The sequence below is a fragment of the Hakea prostrata genome, chromosome 6 (assembly GCF_041222555.1).
Source record: "Hakea prostrata isolate BN-2017 chromosome 6, UWA_Hpros_2, whole genome shotgun sequence".
NCBI classification, from domain to species: Eukaryota; Viridiplantae; Streptophyta; class Magnoliopsida; order Proteales; family Proteaceae; genus Hakea; species Hakea prostrata.
Genome location: NC_142605.1, coordinates 22,810,661 through 22,825,289, shown reverse-complemented (window position 1 = coordinate 22,825,289; position 14,629 = coordinate 22,810,661). Strand labels below are relative to the sequence as shown.

General features: G+C 38.5%; 1 long non-coding RNA gene and 1 other non-coding gene across 2 annotated transcripts; both read right to left on the bottom strand.

The window, feature by feature from the left end:
• Positions 1–2,721: 2,721 nt before the first annotated feature.
• On the bottom strand, positions 2,722–2,794 carry TRNAF-GAA (transfer RNA phenylalanine (anticodon GAA)). Its single transcript has one exon. It is a non-coding gene; the product is annotated as a tRNA-Phe (tRNA).
• A 3,238-nt stretch (positions 2,795–6,032) lies between these two features.
• On the bottom strand, positions 6,033–13,699 carry LOC149012680 (uncharacterized). The gene is made up of 3 exons (XR_016174067.1): positions 13,597–13,699; positions 12,672–13,013; positions 6,033–6,416 (listed from the first exon to the last, which is right to left on the bottom strand). It is a non-coding gene; the product is annotated as an uncharacterized LOC149012680 (long non-coding RNA).
• Between the last annotated feature and the right edge of the window lie 930 nt (positions 13,700–14,629).

The window sequence follows — 14,629 nt, the reverse complement described above, 5'->3', positions numbered from 1 at the left end:
GGAGAGAGGCACCCCCTCGGGAGAGATGCACCCCCCGCGGGAGAGAGGCACCCCCTCGGGAGAGATGCACCCCCCTCGGGTTGATGATTCTCTTCCCTCATAAAGGGTCCCGAGTGCCTCACTCGGGACAAATACACCTCTTTTGTAATCTGGTTTATTCCTTGAAGAAGGTCCCGAGGGCCTCATTCGGGAGAGCACCTCCATCTTGGCAGGTTCATTTCTTCGTTGGAGAAGTGCCATACTTGGGAAAAATATCCAACTCTAGCACTTCTCAAAAGACTCTCTTGACTAAGTCAAGAAGAGTTAGTTACGCATAAACACTCAGATATCTATTCCGAGATTGGGGAGGTGAGTCATCATCGGCAATATCGGGTGCGACAAAGAAGGAGCCGTTATTCCACTACTCCACTCACTCCTCAACTATCGATCCGGAATCTAAGGAATCGCCGCCTCCAGGTAACTTCTATATAAACCTACCTCCAACATGGAGAAAGGTAACGAGAACTTTCATCTGAGTACTTACTCATTACGTTCTTGAGAATTCTCTCAAGAACCTTTATTGTTACCTAGGCTGATTTGGCGTCGGAGCGGTCTGCCAGGCCGGAGGGGCCGTTCTTGCTTTCTTTGTGTGTGGGGCATCTCGGTTATTCCAACTTGGTTGGAGGCTCTTAAGGTGGTCATCTCAACATCCGGCTCTCGAAGAAGTTCTATACGCAACATGAACCAATATATCTTGATGCTTTTAGATTAGCCATGGATCCCAACATTGCTAACTTTTTATCCCTCTTATGCGAACAAGGTAAGTATCATTAGATTAAAGATGAAAATTTAGAGTCCTCTAGAACACTAAACCAAAGCTTGATATTAATTAAGATAGCAAATACAGAGAGTAGTAGGGTCAATTACATTTAATGTTTCGTTATGGTCTATGGAGGATACAAATGCTAAATACGTGAGCCATTTTTAGAGTGTGGTGTCACAAAAACCATTAAGGTTTGTATCTTTAATGTTAGAAACTATGTTTATCAAAATTGGGACATAAGCTATTGGCCACCTGCTGTGATTAAGTGGGAGGAGTAAATCTCAAACTTCTTTTTCATTGCACCATATGTCTTGTAATTGAAGGTTGTATAGCAATGCTTGATTGATTTCGTCCTTTAATTCAATCAATAGTGCCTCCACAATGTTTCCCTTCCCTAATCCTACTGTGCTTATATATTTTAGCTGTCCTTCACATAATATTCCCACCCTCCATCCTGTATTGTCTAGCTCTGCATTATGTACCCTTGCACACAACAAAGTCGGATCATGTCTTAAGTTAGTAAAGCTTTTACATAAGCAAATATTTGGTTTGGCTGGCTGTGTTTGAATTTGGTTATGTAAGATTTCAAAAGTTTCCTATGTTTTGAGATTTAAATCATGGACCTATGTTATTTAATACTCTTATGGGGTTGGGGGTAACTTTATTAAAAATTTGGTTGTTCCATTCTTTCCAAATAAAGTAACAGGTGATTATAAAAATAGACATCATCCATCTTTTTTATGTCTTATCCAACCTAGAGTCATGGATGAAATAGTTGCGGAGATCAATGATTGATGTGTTTGTAAATCTTTCCGTTCTTAATCCCAAGGGTCATGCTGCCCAAATCTTTTATGTCCAATCCCATGAAAAAAATACATGCCATGCAGATTCCATACAATTTCCACAGAGCTTACATTCTGGGGATAAAGGTGTCCATTGGGCAAGTATTGCTTTAACTAGTAATCCTGCATTTAAAAGACGCCAAAAGAAAATCTTATACATTAAGTTTGGGGTGTAGGGGTAATTTCCAAAAGAACTTCCACCATGTGGTGTAAGTATGAGATTGTGGTGTCGATCTTATTTGCGAGAGAGCTTTCCCTGCCAGTTTGATAGAAAAATCTTCATTGCTTGAAATAAGAGACATCCATGTATCATTTTCATTTGAGAGATTTATGTTGGAGAGATGAAAGAGGTGGAAGTTTAGAGGAAGAGACAACTCCCTGTTGGGCATATTGATTGAGTTTGCCACTTGTGCCAGTGTTTTGTTTCTTTCCCATAGCTCGGTGTTGGGTTCTAGTTGTGTTCGGTCTTCCATATTTTTTATCCAAGGGTCAAAACCAAAAAGATGTGCTCCTCCCATTTCCAATTTTTCTCCATATTATATTCTCAAGTTTTGGTAAAATTCTACAAATGTTATTCCATGTCCATGATCCCTTTCTTTCTTTTACCTTTGGATTGAACGGTGTAATGTTGGGGAAATATTTTGCCTTTAGTGTATGTGCCCATATTGATTCGGGGTTTATTGAGCATTCTCCATCCATGCTTGAGTAAGAGAGTCGTGTTGATATCCTCCATTTTTTTGAAACCCATCCTTTCATTTTCTTTCAATTGGCAACATCGATCCCATGAGATGAGAGTTAGTTGTCTTTCCTTTGTCTGATTCCCTAGCCAAAATTTTAGATAATCGATTTTCTTAAATAGCATTGTTGGGAATTTGAAACATTGCATTTGCTACAAGATGAACTTTAAACACCCCTTTGAAGCGCAGATCAATTTTCAATTTGAGGAAACTGAGCTGGGTGGAATAGTCCGAACCATCAAAAGAAAAACCCCACGGTGAGCGTGGATCGAACAAGATGAAATAATCTAAAATTTACAAACTGAAAAAACCATAAAAAAATCCAAAAATATTTTTAGTTTGCGGTGAACGTGGATCGAACACGTGACCTTCAGATCTTCAGTCTGACGCTCTCCCAACTGAGCTATCCTCGCAATTGATTAATGATTTACATTTAATTTAATTATTCATAGAGCTTTGAAAGCCTTGGTGAATTTCAAAAACTAGTCGGTTGTCTAATTATAAGTAGAGGGTAAGAGCTAAACATGTAAATAGATCCGATTCAGCTCGGATACATCAGTATCCGAATCCGATTAGCAAAATCGATATCCGAATCCTGTAGAGATTTAGAGAAAGCATCCGAATTCAAATCCGAAACTTTATCGAATATCCGATAAACTATCCAATTATTAGTCTCTTTTTTTAAAAAAAAAATGTTTAATACTTTATTTTAACAGGATAATTTCCAATTACCGATTACTAGTATCCTAATCCGATTATCATCCATTTTCAAATAAAAATATGTTGAATACTTTGCTCTATCCGGATATTATCCGATCCGATAAGTAATTATCCGCATCCGAATCCGGTTACTTAATAGACGGATACGGATATTTTCCGCTAAGAAAATTTTCGGATACGGATATTTTCCATTAAAAAAATTTTCGGATACGAATACCCTTAAACGAATACGAATTTGGAGGCGGATCTCGACTTTCCATTTACAGGTCTAGTAAGAGCTCTATAACCTCTGCTTGTGTTTGCTCAGATTACACACGCAAGCATTGATTTGGATACTATTTCAACTTTTCTTTTGGCATAAAGGAAGGCCCGCCTTGGCTATTTTTCCTCGTAATTCCAAGTGTGTTTTTCACATTAGAAGGGTTGGATTTTAATTTTGTATTTTTAAGGTTAAATCTTCAAACCATCTACCATTAACATTTGCATTTATACCTCAGATTACTGCGAATATCCGATTTTGCACATTAACAATATCAAAATTGTACGGACAAGGAGTAATAAATCTGAAAACTCCATTTTTTTAGGGCTCACAATGGCTCCTCGGTACTTTCCAAAAGAAGCATGACGGACCACTACGGTTGTGCATCAACTAGCGGGCACTTAACAAGGTGACAATCAAGAATAAGTTCCACATTCCTTTGATAGGCAATCTCTTCGCTGAATTAGAGGAACGATGATGTGTCTGAGCTGGACTTATAGTTTTCTACATCGCCAAAGGAGATGAGCCCAAGACTACGTCCGTTCCTCAAGTCTTTCTTGGGGATCTTCTCGTCAGTCTTTGCAGCTCCTGCCCCACTCCCTTCGGTCAAGCTCTCTTCACCTTGGGTCATTTAGTTAATTCATCGTTTTTAAATGATCTTGGGACTCACCATTCCAACCATGGCCAATTGTTGTTTTGGCTCTCGGGTTTGACCTCTGTCATTTTCTTGGAGATCAAAATAAATGGACACTTTGCATCTGCCATCCCGATGGAATCCAGATAAGTTCAATTAAGGAGGCATTATGATTTTTATGCACCAAAATACCCTCATATTAATTTATATCTTATAAATTTATGAATTATTAAATCTTTGAATATAAAAATTTAACGATTTAAAATTTGTTAATTTTCTTCCCAATTCTTACTTCTTCTTCATCATGGACCCTTCATCTTCTTTGATCTCAATTTCTCTCTGTTTCCATAGCCACAGATCTTTAAACCCTAAATGTTTCAACTTCAAGCATCCCCACCACTAAACCCACAGACTTCATCCGTCACTGCCACCTCCAAAGCCCAGTAAACAGATTGAGTTAAACACCACCACCACCACCATTGCCGGCGCCGAGGACCCAACTAAGCCACTTCAATGCCATTGTTGTCTCCCAACATTCTCTTTCTTGGCAAATTTTTGCTTGTTTTATGCATCCACACCTTCAAAAACGCCCTTTGATTAATGGCACTTGAAGCGATCCCGAATGTGAACCCACCCAACCTGATGGTAGGAACATCTGTTCTCCATTGGTTCACGATGACCTGAGAAGTTTCTTACAGATAATGAATTGGAAAGATCATGCTGAGTCTATCCCACCAGACCCAGATCGAATTTGCTCTTAGCTACATTTTTATATAGCTAGACAACAGAAATTCAATCAGTTCCTCTTCACAAATCGACCCTGTCAAGAGAAAGGAATCACAATATCACATATACAGTCAAGTCAAAATCAACAAATATACAAGAAGGGAGATGGATGAGTTGTTTTGAATCGATCAACTTGCTTTAAAAATCAAAGTTACCTTCAAATCCGAGGTCGCTTGAGCATTGAGCGTTGGCAACTTCGTTCCCAACGCTGGAGAAAAGTCTACTTTGTTCTTCCAGGCCACGGGCTGGACTTTGCCCAACTCGTAATTCCAAGTGTGTTTTTCACAATAGTAGAAAAAAATTAAGGGGATAAACCAATGTACACAACAGGTTTTTTTGTCCCACAACCTCTTACCGCGTATCAGTTTCGTTTATATCAGATAATGCATATCGATTTTGCACATTAACAATATCAAATTTGTACGGACAAGGAGTAATAAATCTGAAAACTCCATTTGTTCCCGGGCTCCAGAGGTGGCTCGGTGACTTTCCAAAAGGTGGACGACGGTCCAGTACGGTGGGATGCGTAGTAACAGTCGGTGGTTGAGGTTGAAACATAGGGTTTACAGATCAAGAATGAGTTCCACATTCCTTTGATAGGCAATCTCTTCGCTGAATTAGAGGAGCTGAAGGGTCCAAGATGAAGAAGAGGTGGACCTTGGGATAGAAGATGCACAAATCGCAAATCGTTAAATGTTTAGACTCAAACGATGTGAGTAACTCATATATTTATAAGTACAAATTAATATGAGGGTATCTTCGTCGTCAGATCATAATTTGCCTTATTGCCCCTCTCGCCTTCAGTCAAATGCAAAGTGTCCATTTATTTGCTAAAAATGATATAGTTAATTCATAGTTTTTAAATATGCACCCATAATTATTTTATATATAGAGAGATTTGCCCTAACCCCAAAAAGACTGAAACTCTTCACCTCATATCATTAAGTGTTGATCCTTAACAACAATTCATAATACCTGCTCTTTCATATCATGTTCACTCAAAAGTAGAAGCTCTATATTTCCATTTGTTCAAAAAGGGGGAAATTTTGAAGCACCATGGGGATGACTTTTTTAGGGAACACTGCCGGAGATCAAATCTCTCTTACCAAGTGGCGATTTCATCTGTCTCCAGAAAGTTTTAATTTCCACTTAATTGTACCTCCCAAAATATCTGATGCAGAACAACCATTGGAAGTTGGAACTGCAGGCAAGCTATTTACAATTTTAACAACTTCCATGATGGTTATTATCCTAAAGAAGGCTACTTAAAGGCCAAAGAAGATGATATAATCACAATAAAGGAGAGTGTGAAGCAGGACTCAATCTTGTCAGATTCAATGCACTACAGTTTGTTTTGTCTGAAAATGACCCTTAAGTCAATTGGAACATTGGGTGAAAAATCTCAGTCTATGACTTGGCTTCTAACTGTTCAAACCCCAGCAGTCTGAAGCAAGATATAATACTATCACAATCATGCTTCGAGATACAATTGAGCAAAGAGATTCTACTACACCCATCCGTCGCATTCAAAAAAACTAGTATATTCTGGTCTCCATAACCCAAGCCTATTGAATCCCTTACATTACTGCAATCATCCAGCTTTATTAGTCGAGTAGAACACCTATCTTTCTTGTACCTGCATACATCAAATCATTAGGACTGAATAGCAAAGCCCAAATGCACCACATTACCTTCATGAAAACATCGATCTGAAATCAAAATAAAGGATTATGCAGACATGGGATGCTACAATCCTAGAATTTGTATGGTTAGAGAAATCATCATCTTTAATTACGGAGAGAGGCTCATTGCAGCAGCTCTCCTAAAAAATCTATAGAGATCAGAAGTTCAAAGATACCAAAAATTGTCTTACTACTCAAATAGGCCAACATAGGACTACAAAATAAGTAAATAACAGAAGATGAGAAACTAAGTCCAACTAGTAGTCCAATGTCCTAACTAACATCTCTGCCATTAAAGAGAATAATCAAATAGGCCAACATAGGACTACAAAATAAGTAAATAACAGATGATGAGAAACTAAGATCAACTAAGAGTCCAATCTCCTAACTAACATCTCTATCATTAAAGAAAATAATCACTCACAAAACAATTTTAAGACCTAATGGTAAAAGAAACCATGAAGCTTTTAGAAAACAGAACAATAGAATAAAAGTAAAGTCCAATTCTGTCAACACTTCCCTCATCTTGGTTACAAATTGAACAAGTAAAACCATCCTTCGGATTAAATTGGAAAGAACATCCTTATTAGGAATCTGGTACAACCCTCCATGCATGTTTCAAAGTAAACAAAGGGAATCAGGAAATTACCTTAACTTGTCAACAGGTCCTCTTAATCCTTCAATTTAAATTTTCAAAGAAAAATTTAAGCTAACAAAAATTAAACTCAGTACTGAAATCACAAAAACAACCTTAAAAAGCTAGCAATAGATTGAGGACTCACAATGCAACACTATCTCTTTTAAAACTTACTATGACTTCATCTTACAAAAGAGAAAAACTCTACAATACTGAACTTTGTTGCTCATTGCAAGGTTAATGCAGACCAATCAGAGGATCCATTTAAGGTAGGTTATATTTTATGATGGAAGGCAAGAGACCCACTCGCAATGCAAGCTTCAAAGATAGGGAAGAGAAGGAATCACAAATGACAAGGGGAATGGAGGGAAGAAAGCAAGGATGTGCAACATGAGAGAGGAAATCAAGATTGGGATACCAAGTACAATAGCTACAGAACTCCTTAAGAAACCAAAAAGCTCGTCCTTTTACTCAAATAATTTTCTAAAATTCCTAAATTGAGTAATATAAGAACTCCTAGTCACATTAAAAACTGGCTTGAAATAAAACTCTACCCACTCAAGTACCTTAACCTAACCCAAGACTTAAAAAGCAATCTTCGTGACTAAATTAACTTAATTCTGTGTACATAGAACCCGATATAAACCTAACTGCATAACTAAGCCTAAAAATAATAAGTCTTAAGGTCCACAAGACCCAACTATATGGCCAAAATGAACGCTTCCAATGCAGGATTTGCTCAATAGGGAAATCATAACTGCATCAAAGGTCATAAAGAGACATCCATCTCAAAAAGTCATAATCAACTTCCAGTTTGAAACAAGAAAAAGAAGTGGTTGAATCTTGGATCTCCCACTTCCCTGCTTCTCATGCCTATTTCTCCTCTCCCCTTCTCTCTGACCACTCCCCTTGTCACATCCATCTCCTGGATCTCCCTTCCTTTGGCCCCAAGCCTTTCAAATTCTTTGACATGTGGACTTCTAACTCTTCCTTCCTTCCCACCATCCGGTCTGCCTGGTCGCAGCAGGTTTTCAGCCATTCACTCCCTCTCGTGGCTTTTGCCCATAAGCTCTGGAATACCAAGAATGTCCTCCATTCTTGGAATTCCACCACCTTTGGCAACATCTCGTCCCGAATTTCCTCTTGTGCGAACCTTTCTAGGATCCAAACCCTTCTCCAAGATGACCCTCTTAGTTCGTCTCTAGTGGAGGAAGAGAAATCTCTCTCTCTTAACCTCTCTTCCCTTGCCTCCCAAGAAGAAAGCTTTCTTCGCCAGAAATCGAGAATCAAATGGCTCGAGCTTGGGGACGCTAATACTACCTACTTTCATCGGTCCCTTAAAGCTCGTCTCAAATTCAACTCATTTCCTTGTCTTCTTACTAGTAGCAGCTCCTGGATTTATGACCCTCCAAGTATTAAGAATGAAGTTATTTCCTTCTTCTCAAGGTTCTTCTCTCCTTCCTCCCTTCCCTCAAGGCCTCCCCTTCCCCCCTCCACCTTAAATAAGTTCGTTGACCCCTCCTCGCTCAATTCTCTTCGCTCCATCCCTTCCTCAAAGGAAATCATCTCTGCCATTCGCTCCCATAAATATAATAGTGCCCCGGGCCCCGATGGATTTAGTATGGATTTCTTCTTTGTTGCTTGGGATTTCATTGAAAATGACCTTGTTCATGCTATTCAAAGCTTCTTCCTCAACCCTTCCCAGCTTGCCGCCATTAACCAAATTTTCCTTTTCCTCATCAAAAATCCTGGAGCCTTCTCTCTCTCGAATTTCTGCCCATCTCCCTCTGCAATCTTCTCCATAAGTTTATCTCCAAAATTCTTGCCAATTGAATCAAGCTTTTCTTGCCTTCCCTTGTGAGCTCCAATCAGTCAGCCTTTATTGCTGGCCGTAGTATGTCCAACAACATTCTTCTAAGTGCATAAATTGTTAGAGGTTTTGATAATTCTTCTCATTCCCCGGCCGCCCTCCTAAAGGTTGACCTCCATAAAGCTTTTGACTCCATCCGATGGAATTTTATCAGTGAGGTTCTCTCTACCATGGGATTCCCTCCTTCTTTTGTCTACTGGATTAAGATTTGTATCTCTTCTCCTCATTTCTCTATTATCACCAATGGCTCCCCTTCCGGCAACTTCCCTTCTCAAGTAGGAATCCGTCAAGGATGCCCACTCTCTCCCTATCTCTTCACCTTGGCTTTGGAAGTCCTTTACCGTCTCCTCTAATCCAAAACTGATCAACTTCTCATTTCTCCCATCCCCAAATCTACCATTCATACCATGGAATCCCTATTCTCTGCTTTTCTCTGGAAAGCCCAAGAAACCTCTCGTTTTCTCCACCCTATCAGTTGGGCTGCCACTTGCCGGCCTAAAACTGAACAAGGTCTTGGTCTCCGCAGGATTTATGATGTTAATATGGTTTGTCTCCTTAAACTCATCTAGAAAATTGCCTTAAAACATGACTTTATTTGGGTTTCCCGAGTCTACTCATATCTCCTCAAAGGGGACTCCATTTGGACTGCCTCGATCCTTTCCACCTTTTCCTAGCTTTGGAAAAAGCTCTTATCTCTACGGCCTCGCACTCTCACTGCAACAATCTCTATCCAAACCTCCTCTGGATCTTCCACTTCCTTCTGGTTTGACCCCTAGCATCCGATGGGTATTTTGTTCTCTCTTTTGGGTCCCCGAGTTGTTTATGATTCCCGCATTCCCAAAGTTATCCCTCTCTCCTCTTTCATCTCTAATGGCTCCTGGTCCCCTTCTCCCCATCCTAATCTCACACATGTTTGGAACTTCCTCCCCCCTCCCCTTCATCCACTGCCTCTGACTCCACTATCTAGTCCCCATCCCACACTAGAACCTTCACTACCGCCTGCGCTTGGAACCTCCTTAGATCCACCTCCTCCCTATCCCTTGGGCCCCTCTAGTTTGGTTCAAAGGCCACATCCCCTCGCCACTCTCTCACCCTCTGGAGATCCCTTAACCTAGCCCTCCCTACACAATCTTTCATCATTAGTCGCCACATCCCTGCCAATCGCAGCTATATCCTCTATTGGAACGATGTGGAGGACCTTAACCACCTTTTCTTCTCCTGCACCTTCTCCAATCCTATTTGGAGTTTAGCCCTTGCTTCTATTTGGCCCAGATCGAAGCGTTCTTATGGTTTTGCTCCATACTGGAATTGGATCTTAAGAACTTTCCCTGGTTCCTCGATTTGCGATCAAGTGGGTAAGCTCGTCTTTGCCGCAACTATTCATCATTTATGGTGGGAGTGCAACATGAGAAGATGGACTTTCAAATCCCAATCCCGAGTCTTGAATTGGAATGCCATCTATTTTAATTTTTTTTCTAGGCTCAATACTATCCCCCATCCCCCTGTTTCTGACTCTCCAAGAACAGGTTTATTGTTAGTTCCTGGAATCTTAGATCCTCTTTTCAGTCTCCTCTTAACTGGTTGCTTGCCCCCCCCCCCTTTTTCCCTCTTTGTATTTCTCTCTGGTGTTGGTTCTTTAATATAATTATTTATTCATCCAAAAAAAAAAAGTGAAAAAAGTAACAACTATTTCAAGGTTCTCAAATGGGCACCAAATATTGTTCAACCACAAAAAAGAAAATTGAAATTCATTTTCAAGAATTTAATATCTTCCAATTTGTCATATAATATTCACAACAAATTGCAGAATATCTGTATTTTAGGGCCAGATTTAACAGCAGTATTAGCTACTTTACCTAGAAAACAGAATATCTGTATTTTAGGGCCAGATTTAACAGCAGTATTAGCTTCTTTACCTAGAAAATACAACAAACCAATAATATAAATGATGAGTTCAAGGCGACAATCTTCATGACACCACACTATCCATGATTGTGGATCAGCTTAACGGTCAGGGGAGCTCTATGACAGCTATATCAAGTTCTAATGAACAAGAGAACCAGCCATTTAAGGGGATCTAATAAGTCACACCAAACGCTATCCTAAAACTGCAGGAAGGCACAACTATCAGACCAGGTAGTCAAGTGGCAAAGCTAGATTGAAATTAGACAGCTGATTTACATCACCCCCATAATCTAACATAAAATTTTGAGATGAAGAAAAGATATTGTCAAATGTCAACCATAAGTTTATTTCTTATCACACAAAAGGGAGACATATAGTAGATAATTATTAGGGTTAGCAAAGTTATATCCTGAATTGTCACATTTTCAACCAGACATCCGTTCTCTAGTTTAAGAATGCACAACCAATAAGAGAATTATGAAACTCCTTTAGAGGAGAAAAAAAAAAAAAGTAACTTCTGCATTGTCATATCTCAGCAGAAAAGACAATGAACATCCCATTTGTGTCTATTGCAACTTACACAAACATATGCCATTTGGAATCCCACTTCTCACCCCCAAATCAATTGGTGTGCAACCATTTCACTTAATGAATTATTCAATAGCCTCTTCATATTCCAACTTGTTTCTCTTTTGATTGTTCCTCTATGATGAAAACATGTACTGCAATACGCATTTCTGGTCTCCATTATGTGGATCCCTACCCATACAGATCAGTACATGTAGGAAAGTTGAATAGTTTATAGCTTCAGGTAATTGGCCCCTAAGGCAACATTGCCACTAGATCTCCAGTCTCCATTATCAGATTCTAAAACTTTATGAATCTCGGGTTTCCTAGAGTTCAAGTTATTCACATATACTGAGTATATCAGACTACATCATCAGTTCAGACAATTTCATTTATCCCCCTCACATCCCATTCTTTCTAGATGGATCTTTATTTGATCATCTCAAGACAACTTATTGGTACTTTTAAGTTTCCTAACATAATCATCTACTGCCAGGCAAAATACAACTACGTAATCCACAAAATTCCTACTCTGAGACTTGCAAGAAAAAGTTAAGTCACCACAACTGTGAACAAAACAATTATATTTTTCTTCCAGGTCTAAATGTACTTAAGATTTGTAGCCATCCCAAGATACACCATAAGTGAAGGAGAGAAGGAGACAAAGACATGTAACTGGTGTCATACAACAGGGATAAGCTGATACCAGTTCTATATTCGATGTCTTTAAAGTCTACAGAAAAGCATTTTGGACAGAGTAAAGATCAAGAGGAGACAGCATTACTTAACAGACAAAGTAACATTATATTGAAGGTGATCTATGTTGGCTATTGTTTCACCTAAAAGCTCACATACAACAACACTCCCCCACCAGTGCGAGGTAAAATCGAAGGTCCTTGCATGTAGACTCACATAATTGCTCCAAAACCATATTCACTACCATTTCATGCAATAGCTCAAACTGACAGAGAATCACAGCCTAAACCTATTCACCATCAATATTGCTTTTTAACACAATAATTCAAGAGAGAGAGGCTACTGATTTTTATTTTTATTTTTCTAGAGTCCAAATTGGAGACATGTCCATTGTATGGCAATTTTAGAAACCATAATAAGATGTAGAAATCGTATGAGATTTGCTTTTTATAGTCAATTGAAAGAAAATGAGAATGAATAACTAACTAAAAGACATAGATATTTACAAGTTGAGGGATCTGGGGCCAAACCAACCTCTTAACCTTTTCCAGCCTCTTGTGGAGTTTTTGCCACTATAGACAGGGCATGCAATCCAGACTGAAGCTCTTCCGCCAGAAGATCATATACCATTCGATGGCGCTTCACCAAGTTTTGCCCATCAAATTTGGCTGAAATGACCTTCAAATCAAAGTGGGTTTCCTTTGGGTCTTCCTCAACAGCCGCATGGCCTGCATGCTTATAAGAAACGTCTTCAATTTCCAAAACACTTGGTTCCAGTGCAGACATAAGCTTCTGCTTCATTCTGCTAGCTCTCGTAAGTAACACATTGGCCCCTCGTGAGCTCATTATTTTGCTAAGGTACAATTCTACAAACACCTGAAACACATATCCAAATATCATGTTCCATGAAACATACAAGATCCCTTATCCAAACCATGTCAACACATTCAAACAAGTAACGGAAAACCCTAACAGAACGCAATTTAATCTTTCTAATTGTATACCAATGATCAAACAAATTATATGGGAAACACCCAACAGTGCAATTCAGTCCCACAATTGAATTTCCTTAACTAACATCAAACAAATCCCTCCAAAAACACCCAATAATGCTTGTTACTCCCAGTTTAGAGTCAAAGCCATGAAAAACAGTCCCAAAAGGTTTAGTAGCGATTGTTTGATCTCTTTCACATCCTTTTATCTTATCTAAGAGTAAGACAATAAAACACTAAGTCTAAAATTTTAATTGCTTCTCTGAATCCAATTAGGAGATTCAAATCCAGACATACTCCGCAATAGTGGAAACCGCCCTCTCGACAAAGAAAGTTATTGAACTGCCAACAGTCTCCATTACCTTATCCCGAGTTCCCGACACAAAATCGACGGAAATTAACCAAAAAAATGTTAAAAACACTGATGCAAAGACACCATGAGGTGCTTGCGAGAGAGGAGAACCTACTTGAGAGACACCAACGAATGCAATTCAGACCTCAGAGGATTCACGACCATACAGAGCCTTTCATCAAATACCATTATATTTTTGTCATATTAAAAAGAAAAAAAAAATTGAATAAAATAGAGAGGTGCATTAACAAGGAATTGAAAACGGTTTTAGGGTATTTTGGCTAAACCAAAAATGTTTCTAGGGGTTGACTTTTAAATTTGGAATGATTTTGATTTTATAGAAAAAAAAATAACGAATAGGGTTTGAAGTTTGAACAATTAATTAAAATTGTTTTAATTACTCTATTTTAGAAATTCATAAATAAAAATTTCCCAAAACTAATAATATTTTGTTTACCAAAAAAAAACTAATAATACTTTTAAGTTCTATGGTGGATGTGTTTCAGTGGTCTGTATAGAGATAGTAAAACAAGAAAGATTTGAATTTTGTTAATTGTTTAACAAAATGTTTAATAAGAATATACTCTAGTAGAATTAGAATACATTATCAAAATAGATACTAGGTGATATCGACCAACATAAATTAGAACAATAACCAACTTGGTTGACATTGGTTTGAACCATCCACAAACCAAAGGTTACCTAGTCAAGTACACTACAAACTCTCGCAAAGACTAGAGTAAAGATCAGAATTACTTCGTAGAATTCAAAATGTAATCAACAACTACAATGCTACTCAAATACCATTCATTAATCGTTTAGAGCACAGATTTTGTATCAAACTCTCTCATTTAAAAGGTAAGATGTTCATTATTATAAAAACTCAGATACACATGGTCAAGGGGATAGGCATTCAATAGCATTTACTTTAGGTTTTGAGAAATACATTGAGTTGTTTTGAGTTCTCTCAATCTGTGCTCTGCTAACTTGCTCGTCAAAAACGATACTCAATCAACATGGTCAAACTCGTTTTTGTAAGGTTCATGTGTTCGACCAGGCCAAGCAAGATTATGCAACAACACTAGGAAAAATAAAAGGAAGTAGCAAAGTTTTGTCTCCAATCCCTACGCATCCCTACACATCCCTTC